Source organism: Felis catus, chromosome D3 (genome assembly GCF_018350175.1).
Source record: "Felis catus isolate Fca126 chromosome D3, F.catus_Fca126_mat1.0, whole genome shotgun sequence".
NCBI classification, from domain to species: domain Eukaryota; kingdom Metazoa; phylum Chordata; class Mammalia; order Carnivora; family Felidae; genus Felis; species Felis catus.
Window position 1 is genome coordinate 33,298,845 of NC_058379.1, and position 15,853 is coordinate 33,314,697.

At 41.2% G+C, this 15,853-nt stretch overlaps 1 protein-coding gene across 8 annotated transcripts in view; it reads right to left on the minus strand.

The window, feature by feature from the left end:
- PIEZO2 (piezo type mechanosensitive ion channel component 2) overlaps positions 1-15,853 on the minus strand; it is a 465,880-nt gene that overhangs the window by 314,093 nt on the left and 135,934 nt on the right. The gene's annotated exons all lie outside the window — the stretch shown is intronic.

The window sequence follows — 15,853 nt, forward strand, 5'->3', positions numbered from 1 at the left end:
TCTTTCTCCCTGTTTTCAAGATTTTCTCCTTGCCTTTGGCTTTGACAATGTGATTATGATGGGATTCAGTTTTCTCCTCTTGGAAGTTATTGACTTTTCAAATGTGTAGTTTCATGTGTTTTTTCAAACTTGTCATGTTTTGATATTCTTCAAATATTCTTTCTGGTCCTTTCATTCTCTCCTCTCTCCCTGGGACTCCCATTATGTGTGTGTTGATACGCTTGACAGTGGCTAATAATTCTCTTAGGGGCACCTGGGTGGCTCAGTCTGTTAAGTGTCCAATTCTTGATCTTGGCTCAGGTCATGATTTCACAGTTCGTGAGTTTCAGCCCCCTGTGTCGGGCTCTGCACTGACAGCATGGAGCCTGCTTAGAATTCTCTCTCCTTCTCTCTTTACCCCTACCCCACTCACGCTCACTTGCACACTCTACCTCTTTCTCTTCCTCTCCCTCTCTCTAAATAAATAAACTTTAAAAAAAATTAAAAAGAATTCTCTTAGACTCTGTTCATTTTTCTTTATTTCTTAAATCTGCTCTTAGACTGGATAATTTAAACTGACCAATCTTCAAGTTCATTAATTCTTTATTCTGCCTGCTCAGATCTGCACTTTGAAACTTATTTTTCTTTTTAGCTATTATACTTTTCAGTTTCAGACTTTCTGTTTGGTTACCTTTTATAATTCCCATCTCTCTATTTATTTTCTCTATTTGATTAGAAATTATCTGCATTTCCCTTAGTTCTTTTTTCATGACTTCATTTACCTCTTGGAACACATACAACATAGGCAACATAAAATGTCTAGTAAGTTCAAGGCCTGTTGCCTCAGGGAAATTTTCTGTTGATTTCTGCTGTGAACAGGTCATGTTTTCTTGTTTCTTTTAATGTTTCATACTTTTATCCTGAAAATTAGATATTGTGAATATTACCATGTGATAATTCTGGTCACCAGATTCTTCCCCTTCAGAATTTATTTTTGTTGATTACAGCTATAGCTGTATGTTTAGTTACTTTTCTTTCTTTTTTTTAAGGTTCTATATTTTTCAAGTCATCGTTATACCCAATGTGTGGCTCAAACTCACAACCAAGAGATCAAGAGTCACATGTTCCACTGACTAAGCCAGCAAGGTGCACCTAGTTACTTTTCTAAACTAATTTTCATGAAATACATATCCATTTCTATGTGTGGTCCATTCCTCTGTGTTGTCTTTCACTAGTGTTTACACAGAAATGTTTTTAAATATCAGGGACCGTGGATGGTGAGAGAAAGAGTGGGAGAGAGGGAGGAGGCTGCTTACAATTCTGCCTTAGCCTCCACTTCCTACTTGCGCTGAGACTAGAGATCTTACAGAAGTGAAAGCTTGGGGTCTTCTCGGGTCTTTTCAGAGTATGCATCCTGCCCTTAGCATGCATATAACTTTCTATATTCCCCAGTATACATGGGCACTTTTGGATGCCAAAAATTCCCAAAGAAATTTGGGAATTTTACTTCTCAGCTTTTACTCCCAGGCTTTCAGCACCCTATTGCTTGCCTCAGCTGTAACCTTCTGAAACAGGCAGCTGTGAGTTGTTCATTTGCCTCACAAGGTTTCTGAGGAATGGCTGGTCTTTTCTGCTTTAAGCGACTTCTGAATTGGGTGAAACAAGTCAAGTGACTTTCAGGCAGCCCCAGACATATTAGAACACACGAAAACAAGTCTTTGAGAATAGGTCTTCTCTCTTCCCTCTGGAACCGGGGACCAGGATCCCACATTGGTAATGTTGGCAGCTGTCTTCGGGACTGCCAACATGCTGGGGCTGGGCAGGGAGCAAAGGCAAATAAAAATGCCAAAAAATTATCCTGCCGTTAAGTTACCTTTTTCTTGATTCAACATTTCTTTGGCCATTGTAAATCTTTCACTGTTTTCTACGGTTCTGAAAAAATTATTCTATTTTTTTTCTTGAATTTTACCTCATGCTGTGTAGGGAAAGCTACCTTCTCTGCCATTTTTGCTGACGTCTTCTTTCGGTTTCAAAAGATTTACCATTTTTAAAATTTTTTTTGAGTTTATTTATTTTGAGAGAGAAAAAAAGGACAAGTGGAAAGGGGCAGAGAGAGATAGAGGGAGAGAGAGAATCCCAAGCAGGCTCCACACTGTCAGCATGGAGCCCAATGCAAGGCTCAAACCCACGAACCATGAAATCTGACCTGAGCCAATGTCGGGTGCTTAACTGACTGAGTCACCCAGGCACCCTTATTATTTTTCTTAAGTAGATTCCATACCAAGCGCAGATGCTAATGCAGGGCCCAAACTCACAACCCCAAGACCAAGACCCAAGCTGAGATCAAGAGTCGGATCCACCCAGGTGCCCCTCAAAACGTTTTTTATTCAAACTTTCGGTTTTCATTTATTGTGTGTGCATGTACTGTGTATATATACTCTTTTGAATGAACTGAATAGGAGATTATTATTCCTTTATCTAATGCAGCATAATAATTACATCTAATACCATCAAACATAGACTCTTTCAAAACTGTTTTTTTCCCTCTAATCCTGCACCAAAGACTGTTCCAGTTGCAAAGCTTCACTGCTGCTACTGCCCTGAAGACCTCTAAAGACCCCCACCTCCTGCCCCCAATTCTACCTCTCTGTGATCAGAGGAACTAGGGAAAGGGGTACCACGAGGTAAAGATTAAAGAGGAGATACTGGTGAGAAGAAAGCCAGAAGGGGAGTTCCTCTAATTCTGTTACAAATCAGCACAAGTCTTGTTCGCACGCCCAAATTACACATGCGTGGAATGGACCCACAAGACCTTTAAGAACTGAACTATGATGCAATGAACTACTCAAGTACCAGACTAATCTCCGAGTGCTGCATATGCAGGGAAGAACCAAAGAGAAAAGCAAAGATTTTGATATTGGTACCACCACCCATAGAACGTGAGATAAACTTGTGATGTAAAACCAAAGAGACTAACTGCCTGCTAAAACACAGACACGAATAAAAACAAATCGACAGTTGTCTGAAAATTTTAACATGACCCTGATGTCTCATAACATAATATTCAAAGTGACCAGGATACAATCTCAGATTACTTGACATACAAAACATCAGGAAAATCTGACCAATTGTCAAGAGAAAAGATAATAAGGTCAACTTTAAAATTACCCAGATGTTGAAATTATTAAAAAATTATTTTAAAACATCCATTATAACCACATTCCACAAGGTAAAGGTAAACAATCTTGAATGCATGGAAATATCAAAGTTGTCAGCAGAGAATAAATAAATAAAATTTTAGAACTGAAAATATACTGTATCTGAAATTTAAAACTCCCTGGATGGGCTTAATAGTAGAAGACAGATAACAAAGGAGTGAGTCAGTCAACTTAAAAAGATTAATAGAAATTATGCAAGATGAGTAACAGAGAGCAAAAGATTAAAAAAATTAACAGGCCCTCAGGGACCTGAAGTTCAAAAGGCTTATCACTTGTGTCACTTGTGTCCTTAGAGTTATCAAAGGAAGAGAGAAAGAGATTGGTGCAGAAAAAAAAAAAAAAGGATAATAGCTAAAACTTCCCCAAATTTGGTACAGACATAACTTACACATTCAATAGGCTTAGTAAACCCTAAAGAGGATGAACTCAAGGAAACCACTCCCTGCCACATGATAACCAACATGCCAGAAATGAGAGGTAAAGAAATACGGCAAGCAGCAAGAGAGAAATGTCACAGTACATACAGGGAGACAACTATTTGAATTACCACATATGTGTCACCACAAACCATGGAGACCAGAACGCAGTGTGGAGCAGTACCTTTAAACGTACGAAAGGAAAGACTACGAACCCAGAATTCTCTGACTTGTGAAAATATCCTTCTGGAATGAAGGCAAAACACAGACATTTTCAAATGAAAAACAAAAACAAAAATACATCGAAGAGTATCTGTCATCTGAAGGATGACATAATGGATAAAAAATGGATAAAAAGGTATTTGTTTCACACACGCGTGCATGCGCGCGCGCATACACACACACACACACACACACACACACACACACACACACCCCTCTTGATTATAACCATGCTCCAATTAAGTCATGGCATTTCTAGAAATGATCCCTGGGTTTTTTTGTGGTTTTGGAAATATTTCGTGTGAACAGAAATAATTGGGGGTATTATGTTGCCCATGTGTTTTGAATAGTCACTCTTATTTATACAAGAAATATGAAATATCCAAAGATATGTCACCTAATAAATAATCACTCATAATTAAAAACACAAGAAAATGGGGCATATATTAAAAGGATTAAAAATATATATGCTAACTTCAAAATGATTTACAGAAGTACTCAAAAAGCAGATTCACAAAATGAACAATTTATGGCCAGAATTACAGAGTACCAAACTGTGTATTTATATACTATATTTCTCTAATTATTAGAATGCTAAGGCAGAAAAAATTCAGTGCTATCAGAAGAAATAAATAACAAGGAGAAAACATAGAAGTTTTTTTCCAAAAATTTTAACTTAAAGCTTTTTTTTTCTCATAAATTCTGTTTATTTGTCATATATTTCCTCAAATAGAGCTAAAAAAAAGACTATTATTATTTATGGATTTTATCCAGGAACTAGGATTTATTTTTTACTTTTTCTGGTGTTTATTTATTTTTTTGGGGGGAGGAGGGAGGAAGGAAGAGAAAGAGAGAGAGAGAGAGAGAGAGAGAGAGAGAGAGGGAGAATGAGTGTGGGAGGGGCAAAGAGAGAGGGAGACACAGAATCCAAAGCAGGCTCCAGGCTCTGAGCTGTCAGCACAGAGCCTGATGCAGGGCTCGAACTCACAAACCATGAGATCATGACCTGAGCAGAAGTCAGATGCTAAACTGACTGAGCCATCCAGGTACCTCCAGGAACTGGGATTTAAAGACAGGTATAAAGGTAACTTAGGTATAAATCTAAACATAAATATGATAATTTGTTACACTTATAAAAGTAATTTAGAGGTTATTGCCTTAGCCAACATTTCCAATTCTCTAGCTTTCAATGTATTCAAAGTGTGACATACAAATGTGAAAGATCCACGGTTTTCATGATTATGCCAATATTTATAAGCTAATTTTGAAATTTTCCATTTAAGAAGTAAGGCATTCCACGGGGCGCCTGGGTGGCTCAGTCGGTTAAAGTGTCCGACTTCAGCTCAGGTCACGATCTCGTGGTCCGTGAGTTCGAGCCCCGCGTCAGGCTCTGGGCTGATGGCTCAGAGCCTGGAGCCTGTTTCCGATTCTGTGTCTCCCTCTCTCTCTGCCCCTGCCCTGTTCATGCTCTGTCTCTGTCTCAAAAATAAATTAAAACGTTAAAAAAAATTAAAAAAAAAAGAAGTAAGGCATTCCATAAACTTAATAATTCCTATAAGAGAGCTCTGAGCCTTGTGGTCATTCACTTTTTGGTGAAAATGAAACAGCAAGAAGTTTCACTGATACGGCTTTATAGATAAGTTAATTAGTTGAATTCAAATTCTGCATAAAAACAGAGTTTGAAGAGTTCTATATATATTTCAAATTTTTAAGCACCCAAGATATGTTTATTATTTATTTGCAACTTAATTAGAAAGACCCCAGTGGAATTAACCATGTCGCCAATGTAAATGGCATTTACAGAAAAAAAATACCTCGGAAAGCAAGTATTTATATTTAAAGGATTTCCCACAACTTTATGCGCCAGGTAGAAAAAACGAAAAGCAAGTCAATAACATAAAACCAAGGTTTTTCTCTTCAATTCAAAATGAGGTTAACTATCGATACTTATTAGCTGGAAAAGAGTGTGCTAGGACTTCAAAATGAACTAAGTCGTCAAGCTTGTAGGTTGAGTATACATGAACTTGCTAATCCTAACCATTCTGATCTACAGGAATGGCCATTTCGTTAGTATCAGACTCATACAAATGCAGAGAAGAAATACATGTCTGCCACATATTCTCCTTGAAATATCATTGAGGTCATCATTCCAACCCTCCTCGAACTCTTTGTTGCAAAAAAAACAGCAAGAGGGGCTTTCTGGGAGCACCAAAAAGCCAACGGAAGAATGGATGACAAGATCATTGCCTTCGGAGTCCTCCGCACCTTCACAAATTAGACTGCGAGCTTCTACTGCATTTCTCTGAGTGGGACTTGCAATTCCCCACCACACCCACGTCTTAATCCTCCCTTGCAAACGCTCAAGTTTCTATTTCCAATTTTTTTATTGACATATTGTTGGAGCCAAAAAAAAAATTTTTTTTCCCTTCTGCCTTCCCATTTGGATCCGTCATTTATTACCTTGGCTTTATGTGCTATTATTTAATAACTTTTAAAGTATTGTAGTTTCTTCTAAAAGGTTCCTCACAATGAAATGGATATAATCAGAGGGCGGGGGGGGGGGGGAGGGTTGGTTAAAGAATGCCAGAGAGAAAGATGACTCTCTGGGCACACAGAAGAATGCTAGAGGAGGGACCAGGAAAAGGACACGAAGCTGCCAGCATTACAAATGTCCACTCCATCCTTCCTTCTAAATCTATCATTCATGACCAGGTCTCACATCTTTTACATCTTTCCTTACTACTCTGACCCAATGTCTTTATCTGACACTCAGAAATGTATATCTTATATTGTCAGTTGCTGCCCTAGGCTGGGTGACCAGGAATAGACTCAGACTGAGATTGGTGTATAGGAAATTATTGGAGAGGGCTGTGGGCAATATCATCAATAGAGGGGTGAGGGAGGCAGGACTGAGCCAGGGGAGAATCTGGACTGCAATGTGGCTGCAGCAGAGCCCTCAGAGGGTCGTTGGGAAGCTTTGGAGCTGGAATGGCCCTTCACAACTGTCTGGAATTGAGGCAAGGGGGATAAGCCTGTGTATCCCACTCACCCCCATCACTGGCCAGAAACTAGATGTGAGCTGTCCCCAGAGATGGGTGTTACTTAAGCAAGGCAGCTTCCTACAGTTCACGACAGTGATTGCTGTGAGCAGTCCTGAGTCAACTCTCCAGGAAACCTGGGGGAATCAGTGCCACCATCATGGAGGGGCTAGGGGCAGCACCTCACAGAGCAACTAGGTCATCTTGTTCTAGACATTCGTTGTCCTCAGATGCAGCATAAGCCTCCTGAAAGCAGGCACCATGCTAGCATAATATCTCAAGCTTAACAGGGACCTCAATGGCTAAATATCTGGGGCAAGAAGCAGAACTGAGAGCATGAAGTGGCAGGGCTTTCTCACTCTAGAAAACACAGGAGCCTGGGACTTCCTAGGGGTAGAAAGTTCCTATTTTGAGGTGCCTTTTGCCCGAAATACATGGAAATATAATTGACACTTGGACAACACGGGTTTGAATTGGATGGGTCCACTGGTACACAGAATTTTTAAGAGTTGACCACAAAAGCCAGAGACATTTCTCCATAGGACCCAATGGAAGGCAATCTGCACAGGGGTCATGGCCGCTGACCTCTGAGGACCAAGGAGGCCCCCTGGTGAGCCCAGGCAAGGGCAGGACCTGGCAGGGCTGTAGGTCACCCCACGTATGGATGGGGAGGTCAGGGAGAGCACCAGGGCTGGCTGTCAGGAGGCTGGGATGAAGCACAGGAACTTGCCCAGAGGGCAGGGATGGCATAGCACCAGAAGCGCCTCCCCACTTTGCCCCCAACCCTAGAGCAGCACCTCAGCATCTCTGCATCCAAAGGCCAATGCACTCATGTGTGGCTTTGGCTGCTGATGGCCACCCATTATTGGTGGGGTACCTCCAGGCACACAGGGCAGCTGTCCCTTCCTGCAGTTCCCCTGGAAGCTAAGTCCAGGCCCTTGCGCCTGTCCCAGCCTGGCCTGCCTATTCATGGATTTTTTTTTCCAAAAATTTACATACAGCACTGTAAATATATATTCTCTTCCTTAGGATTTTCTTATCAACATTTTCTCTTCTCTAGCTTACTTTATTGTAAGAATACAGCATAGAAGACATGGAAAATACAAAAATATGTGCTAATTGGCTGTGTTACTGGTAAGGATTCTTGCCAATAGTAGGCTATTAAGAGTTATGTTTTAGGGAGTCAAAAGTTACTGGTGGATTTTCCACTGCATGGAGTTGGGGGGGGGGGCTTGCCCCAAGCCCTTGGTTGTTCAAGGGTCAATTGCAATAGGTAAAATATGAAGCTGATCACCAGGAAAATATAACCAGGCACCAGCATAAGATAAACATAAGTAAGGGTCAGGATGAGCAGAGAAATGCAAAGCTGAGTGCAGGCTGGTCTTAAAGCAGGCACACAAAAAAATGAAAGTTGGCTTCATGGTGAATATCTAATGACATGCTTGGCATGAGTAAGGGAGCTGTCGTTAGGAACACTGATTAAAATAAAGGTTTGGTTACAGCTCCCCTGATTTTAAAAGGATGCTGGGAAAGAATGTTCTCCTGACCACTTTGTGATTTACAGTTTACAAGGAGCTGTGTGCTTAGGGAAGAGGGAGAACATGGATACCCCATACCTGGGAAGCCCAAACCCCCAACATCATCACAGGAGAGATATCTCCGTCTCCACTGGGATCCCATAGGTCCAGGTGGGAGCAACGGAAAAGTTTTAGAGAGATGAGCACAGAGGGTGTGGAGAAGGAGAAAGCTAGAACCAGAGCAAGAGGGGTTGGGACGGAGACCAAGGAAGCCTTCTTGTTTGATATTAGTGAACAAACAGTAATTCAAAATACATGAAGAAACACGAATTCATCGAAGGTAAAATGAAACATACAACAGACTGAAATTGACTTTAAACTAAGTTTCTTGGGGTTCCCCCCAAAAGAGAAATAAGGTAAATCCCGAAAAGTGAACAAGAAATTGTTTTTTCAAAGACAGAAGAAATGAAATAAAATAGATGACACTGAAAACAGCAACGAAATGTCTTAGAAATTTAAAATATGGCCATTTAACTAGTGAAATAGATCAGCAGGTAAGCTACCCCCTAGATTGGGTGGAGGCCAAGATAAATTCGGTGAACTGGATGACAGTATTGAGGACCTCATGCAGAACTCAGCACAAGGTAACAAAGAAGATGTAAAACAGCAGTCGAGAGCATGGAGGACAGACCGAAAAAATTCAACATAGATCATTAGGAATTCCAGGAAAGCAGCAGAAACAGTGGGAGAATTATTTGATGAATTGCCTTCCATTTATTTGTAAACGTATTCATGAAACTACTGTTTTGCAACTACTATGTGAGAGACATTTTGTTTAAAACTTCAGTGTCTTTGGATAGAACAGGACATATTGTACCTTTGAGATCATACATGTTATTGAGAAGCAGAAAATACGCTAGGTACATCAGAAAGGTAATAAAAACTAGAAAGCAACTGGAAATGACATTTTTTTCTTAAATTATTAGAAACCATGTTTGAAACATACAGTTGACTCTTAAACAATGTGGGGTCAGGGCCACTGGCCCCCCACATACAGTAAAAAATCCACATATAACTTTTGATTCCCCCAAAAACTTAACTACTAATAGCCTACTGTTGGCCAGAAGACTAACCAACAATAGTTGATTAACACATATTTTGTACCTTACATGTATTATATACTGTATTCTTACAATAAAGTAAACTAGAGGGGAAAAAAAGTATTAAGAAAATCATAGGGGCGCCTGGGTGGCTCAGTTGGTTAAGCATCCAACTTTGGCTCAGGTTATGATCTCACGGTCCATGGGTTAGAGCCCCATATCAGGCTCTGTGTTGACAGCTTGGAGCCTCAAGCCTGCTTAGGATTCTGTGTCTCCCTCTCTCCCCCACTTGCGCTCTCTCTCTCTCTCTCTCTCTCTCTCAAAGATAAACATTAAAAAATTTTAAAAAGAAAATCATAAAGAAGAGAAAATGTATCTATAGTACTGTACCATATTTACTTGGAAAAAAACATACACATGGGCTTGCATAGTCCAAACCTGTGTTGTCCAAGGGTCAACGATACATACATGTACATGAGCATGAACATGTAGAGTGGGGAAGATGCCAAGACTTTCATCAGAATTGGAAATTCTAGGCCCTCTAGCTCTAAGGGCCAAATAGTACATATTTTAAGCAAGGACACAATTCTGCCATTGTAGTGCAAAAGCAGTCACAGACAATCCATGAGCAAGTTATGGTTGCATTCCAGTAAAATTTGATTTATGGAGACCGAAATTTGAATAAAAGGTAATTTTCCTATGTCACGAAATAATTTCAATTTTTTTTTTGGGGGGGCAATTTAAATTAACTCCCAGGCCACAGTGGTGGTTAGAGACAGTGTTGGCCTGTGGGCTGCAGTTTGCTGATCCCTGCTCTAGTAGAAGAAAGCACATTTGAAGTCAAAAAGAACTGTGCTTTGATAGTCAAGAAATTTCCTAGTAGGCTTTGCACTGATTCTGTGATGTCTGAGGGTCCTTCCACATTTGTGGAGAAGAAACAAAGCCCAGTATGACTCATCCATACCAGGTGTCCCTGTCTCCATTCATGTGGCTCCATTCCCTGGAGAAGACCCCCCCACCCCATCCACTTCACTTTCTCTAATTTCCCCATTTCCAAAAGGAGGTCAGGCCAAAAGCCAGAACTCAGGTTGTAGATATATGCCTAATTCTTTTTTTTTTTTTAACGTTTGTTTATTTTTGAGACAGGGAGAGACAGAGCATGAACGGAGGAGGGTCAGAGAGAGAGGGAGACACAGAATCCGAAACAGGCTCCAGGCTCTGAGCTGTCAGCACAAAGCCCGACGCGGGGCTCGGACTCACGGACCATGAAATCATAACCTGAGCCGAAGTTGGACACTTAAACGACTGAGCCACCCAGGCGCCCCTACCTAATTCTTAATATTATGAGGTAGTTGTTCTGTTGTGATGTTTTACAGAAGGAGAAAAAAACGATAGGCAGGTAGAAATGTATTAATATACACAGAAACTTGTGTAAGCACACTTAAAAATGTCTGCTTAAGTCTCAAAAGCTGAACTATGGAAAGGAGGCCAAATTGGAGAACTCAAGCACCCAAATAAAATGGCTTTCTGTGCACATTCTCAGGTCCCTCCACAGGCAGGTTTGGCAGAGAACAGGCCAATACAAGCATCCAACGTGGATATGAAGAAATTCCTTTAGTAGGATCAATTGATTAACCAGTCTCACTCAAACAGAGGAAGGCATTTCCAAGTGCAGTGAGCACTGGGGCTCCCTCATGGAATGGTCAATGCCTTTGCATGAAGTCAGGGGCAGAGATCCAAACACAGGAGACAGGAAGTTGCTCAGCCTTCCGCAGACCCACCCCAGTAATGAGCCTTGTCCTTGTCCTTCCACGTCTTCCTTCTGGAGGGGAGGACAGCACTTGGAGGCTGAATGATACAGTTAGATTCAAGAATATGTATGCTATTTAGCAGAGCACTGAGAAAAGCTTTCATGTAAAAGTGAAACCTCTGAATTGGGGCTTTCTGCCAATTCAGTAAACAAACTATAGGACAAGGGAAGAGAATTCATTGTTATTAATTGTTATTTTTTGGAGCTTTTCTCTCTCTCTCTCTTTTTTGTTGTTGTCTTTTAAACCATGTTATGGCTTCTGCAACTTTGACTCTAAACAACTGATGGTTTCCATGTTTTTCTGCCAAGACCTGAGAAGTGTAGGCTGTGAGTGCAGGCCTATCCACTGCAGAAACTCCCTGTCTGCAGACATCTTCTGACTGCAGACATGTCCTGCCCCATGCCCCTGTAAGTTCCCAGGGGTCTACATATTGCCCATGGGGTGGGTAGTAACACCCCCAGCACTGGGAGTAGGGGGCCGGCTACACTGCCCCCTGGTTCCCTCTGGATAGAGATCCCACAAATTTCAGAGTGAAACAAAAAAAAGAGAGGAACTTAGATATTTACCAGACCCTGCCCCATTCCACCCCTGGTTCTGGGATTTCACAGATTATCCAGACTGAGTTGTCCCCCCACACTTATCCTCAAAGAAACTGCATAACAACCCAATGTATCAGGGAGTTGGCTTTTGGGAATAAAAAGCCTTAGTCATGTTTTAAATGATTCCAACTATGAGAAGTTGTCCAAATCGTAAAGGAGAATTTTTTTAAGGAAATTGTGAACTTAATGGTCTCATTTCTAAGAACTTCAGTGACCTCCATAATTCGTTGGTCGGGGATAGAAAAAGCGCCTTCTGAAATCTGTGCTTCCCCAATTCTGACTGCATTCAACACCACGCAGGCTTGTCAGAGAAGTCCTTTCCAACATCTCGTTCCAGATCATTGATTTGTGTCTTTCTTAATGTTGACCAGACTGTAAGTTCCTTGAAGGTAGGAGCCAAATATCACACCTCTGTAGACACTCCTGAGTGTCTCGTACAGCACTTTGCACACAAGAGTCCCCATTAAATGGTTACTGAGAGGACTTAATAAATGAAAATCACACAAATGAGAGAGAACGTGGTCCTTGTGTACTGATCCCAATGTATGTTGGCAAGAACGTTTCGCATCAAGCCAACAAGAAGTCGGCATACTTCTTGTTATTTTACTAAGCCAGTTTGCCAAATTCTGCACCAGGGGACCCACAAATGGTAATGAATGGGAGAAAACAATCAGGTTATTGAGTCCAGTCCCCTTCAAGGCGGGCTCGTTCCCTGTGGAGTATTCTTCCAGCAATTAGCTTTAGATGTTTTCTGTACAGAGTTATTCTGCAATCCCTTCAGGAAAACGGTGAATTCAATTCTAAAAAAAAAAAAAAAATGTCTGTTCTGCTACACTTCGTTCTCTTAGATCTACCCATATAACTTCACCTTTGTCTTTTTTTCTTTTGCATCTCTTCAAAAAGGCGGGTTTAGTTCCACACGTATTGTCAGGCATGGATAGATGGAGGAAGGAGTTACTGCCTTCAGCTTCATGTTGATAGAGACTCGGAAAGTTGGGGGGAGAACGGGAGGTGTCCCCACACACCTGAGAGTGGCGCTCACCAAAGACAGGTGTAGATGAGTGACTGTCAGCTTGCTTCCAGCTGTTCCCCACCTTCGTCATGCTTTTTTTCACATCTGCTTTTCCATTGGCGTGAGGCGGCCAGATTTGCTGGCCAGGAGAGTCTTTCTGCCCTGGCTGACTGGTCAGGAGAGATTTCTGTGCTGTTATCATGTCGTTTTCCCCACAGGGAACAGGCACCAGGTTGCTATGACTAAGTGCATTGTGACCTGCAGTGTTTATGTTCTCTGTTCCTGAGCTTGTCAGCCAGCACTGCCTTCTGTTGGTTGGTTGTGCTCACAGCACCAGAGGAATGACTCATCTGCAAAGGCGGGAGGGGGGTGTGGGTCCTCCAGTAAAAGGCACATATTATCCTCAACGTCTCTCCCCAGAAAGAGCCTAGCACATTCTCAAAAAACAGTCTTTTAATTAGTTTTTTGCCATTGCTCCATGGGTATGTTTTCATTTATCTATGAAACTGGCAAGAAGACATGCCAATTTCTCTTTTTAGATTGTACATCTGTCCCCTTCCTTTTGCTCAGGTCTCAGATCAGACATTTAAACCCATCTCTGGTCTGCAAGCTAAAATGGACACCATCTCCCCGCCCCCAGGTGCTCATGTTACCCTGCCTTGCACACCTCACCACTTGCAATTACCTTAATTTGTTTCTTTTTTTATTCTCTCCCCTATCTCTATCTCTCTGTCTCTATCTCTCTCTATCTATAGCTCTCTCTATCTCTATCTCAAATGTAAGCTTCACAAGTCCAAGATCCTACTTGCCCTGCTTGATTATCCTTGCACCCCCAAAGCACAGAAAAGTGCTTAAGTAGCACACAATAAATATTGGTTGAATGGATGAACGAATGAATGAAAAGCAACAGGTGAACGTAAGAAGTCATGTGCTGATGTACAGCTGTTACCACAGCCATGTGGAGGACATAATGTAAAATCTTTAACCTTCACCAGGGTAACAGATTGAAAGAAGCAGGACATTAGTGCATGGAAGGGAAAGAAATAGGCAAAACTTGTCTCCTCCCAGTTAAATTCATTGAGCTAAAAAATTTACCTACTATTAGTTTATTGGCCTTGCATTCATATCGACATCCCTATATCTGCTGTGAAACAGTGGCCAAATTCACAGATCCCTCCTTCCCATCACCTTCAAGTTCATTCATCCTTTTCCTTCTTTCCTTCCTCCCTTCCTCTCTCCCTCCCTCCCTCCCTCCCTTCCTTCCTTTCTCCCTCCCTTCCATCTTTCCTTCTTTCCTTCCTTCCTTCCTTCCATCTTTCTTTCCTTCTTTCCTTCTTTCCTTCCTTCCTTCCTTCCTTCCTTCCTTCCTTCCTTCCTCCCTCCCTCTCTCCCTCCCCTCCATCCTTCCTCCCTTCCCTCCTTCTTCCTTCCCCATTTTCTCTCTCTCTCATACACACACAAATTCTTAAGATGCTTCCCTTTTAGTTTTTTCTGTTGACACTTGAGTACATCCTTAATATTAAAACCCTTCCCAAGTAATCCAAAAATGATCTTAAAGTACTTTTACTATATCACCTATTTTTTTTTCATTTTAACCAGGACTTACATCATTTAGAGGAAAAAATATACGCGCAGAGATTTTTAAAGAGTCCTCAGAAACAAAATAGTAAGTTGAATTCCCCCATTTAGTCATTACAGACTCAATTTTTAGAGAAAATACACGCAGCTCCCATAGGTCATGCTTAAACATAAAAGCTTTAAGTCACTTGTCTAGACTGAATAGTGAAATACATATTTAGTGTAAGATTCAGTGAGTTTTGGCAAATGTCTGCATCCGTGAAACCATCATGACAAGATCTACAACATTTACACCACCCAAAATGTCCTTCACACCCTTTCTAGTCAATTATCACCCATCTTAGAGATTTAAAAATCTCAGTGCACCCTAAGCATAATAAGCTCAAAGAGGAATCACCATGGTATACATCATACTCAAATTACTGAGAGTCTAAGGTAAAGAGAAAAGCTTTAGAAGAGCCAGAGAAAAACACATTAAGGGAGAACAATCACAAGATTTATGACGGACATCATCAAAAACTCTGGAGGCTAGAAGATATCGGAATGACATATTTATCATACAGAAGCAGAGAGGGAAAGGTTTTTCAACCAAAAATTCTACAGCTAGTGAAGCTCTCCTTCAAAGGTGAAGGTAAACATGAGGGCATTTTTAGACACACAAAAACCAGGAGGATTCACAACCGCCAAAACTGTACTGTAAGGAATGCTGAAAGTTCTTCAGGAAAGGAAAATCGCACTACCTGGGAACTCAGATCTACACGAAACAATGAAGAATACAGAAATGGTAAGTATGTGAGTAAATATAAAATTCTGGCTCTCACCTACACCAACTCCAGTCCGAGTCTCACTGGCTCCTGACTGCCCTCAGAGAGTACACCTTCTTCCTCATTTAGCAAGTGCACTGTGTAAGTGACAAAGGGGTGATACATGTACCTACAGAGTAATCCATAAACCCGGAGATCCTCTGTCCGATAGTTTTTCCCATCAATCACTTTGTGAGTATCGAACTCCCTAAACTTAGAAATGTCCCCTTTTTAAAAAAGAATCTTTTTGCCAGATCATTCAGAAAACGACCAAACTACCTTTGCCTTCTGAGCCTGTAATACACATTCCAGCCATAGCAGGCACCTTGTGCTAATCACCCAAGATGCTGTCTCTGGACTGAAAACAGACCAACCAACACCAGAGCGCTGGATTCTGTCCAACCAACAAACATCAAAGTTAATTCTAAATACATATGCCCTTGTCTTAATTAGTTCACACTACAATGGCTAGTTAACTCTTGTGGCCACTTTGCCTCCCAGCTACCTGGACAGTTTAATGACTCAGTGATGATTTTCCCAGTTCCTCAGTTGTTTTCCTA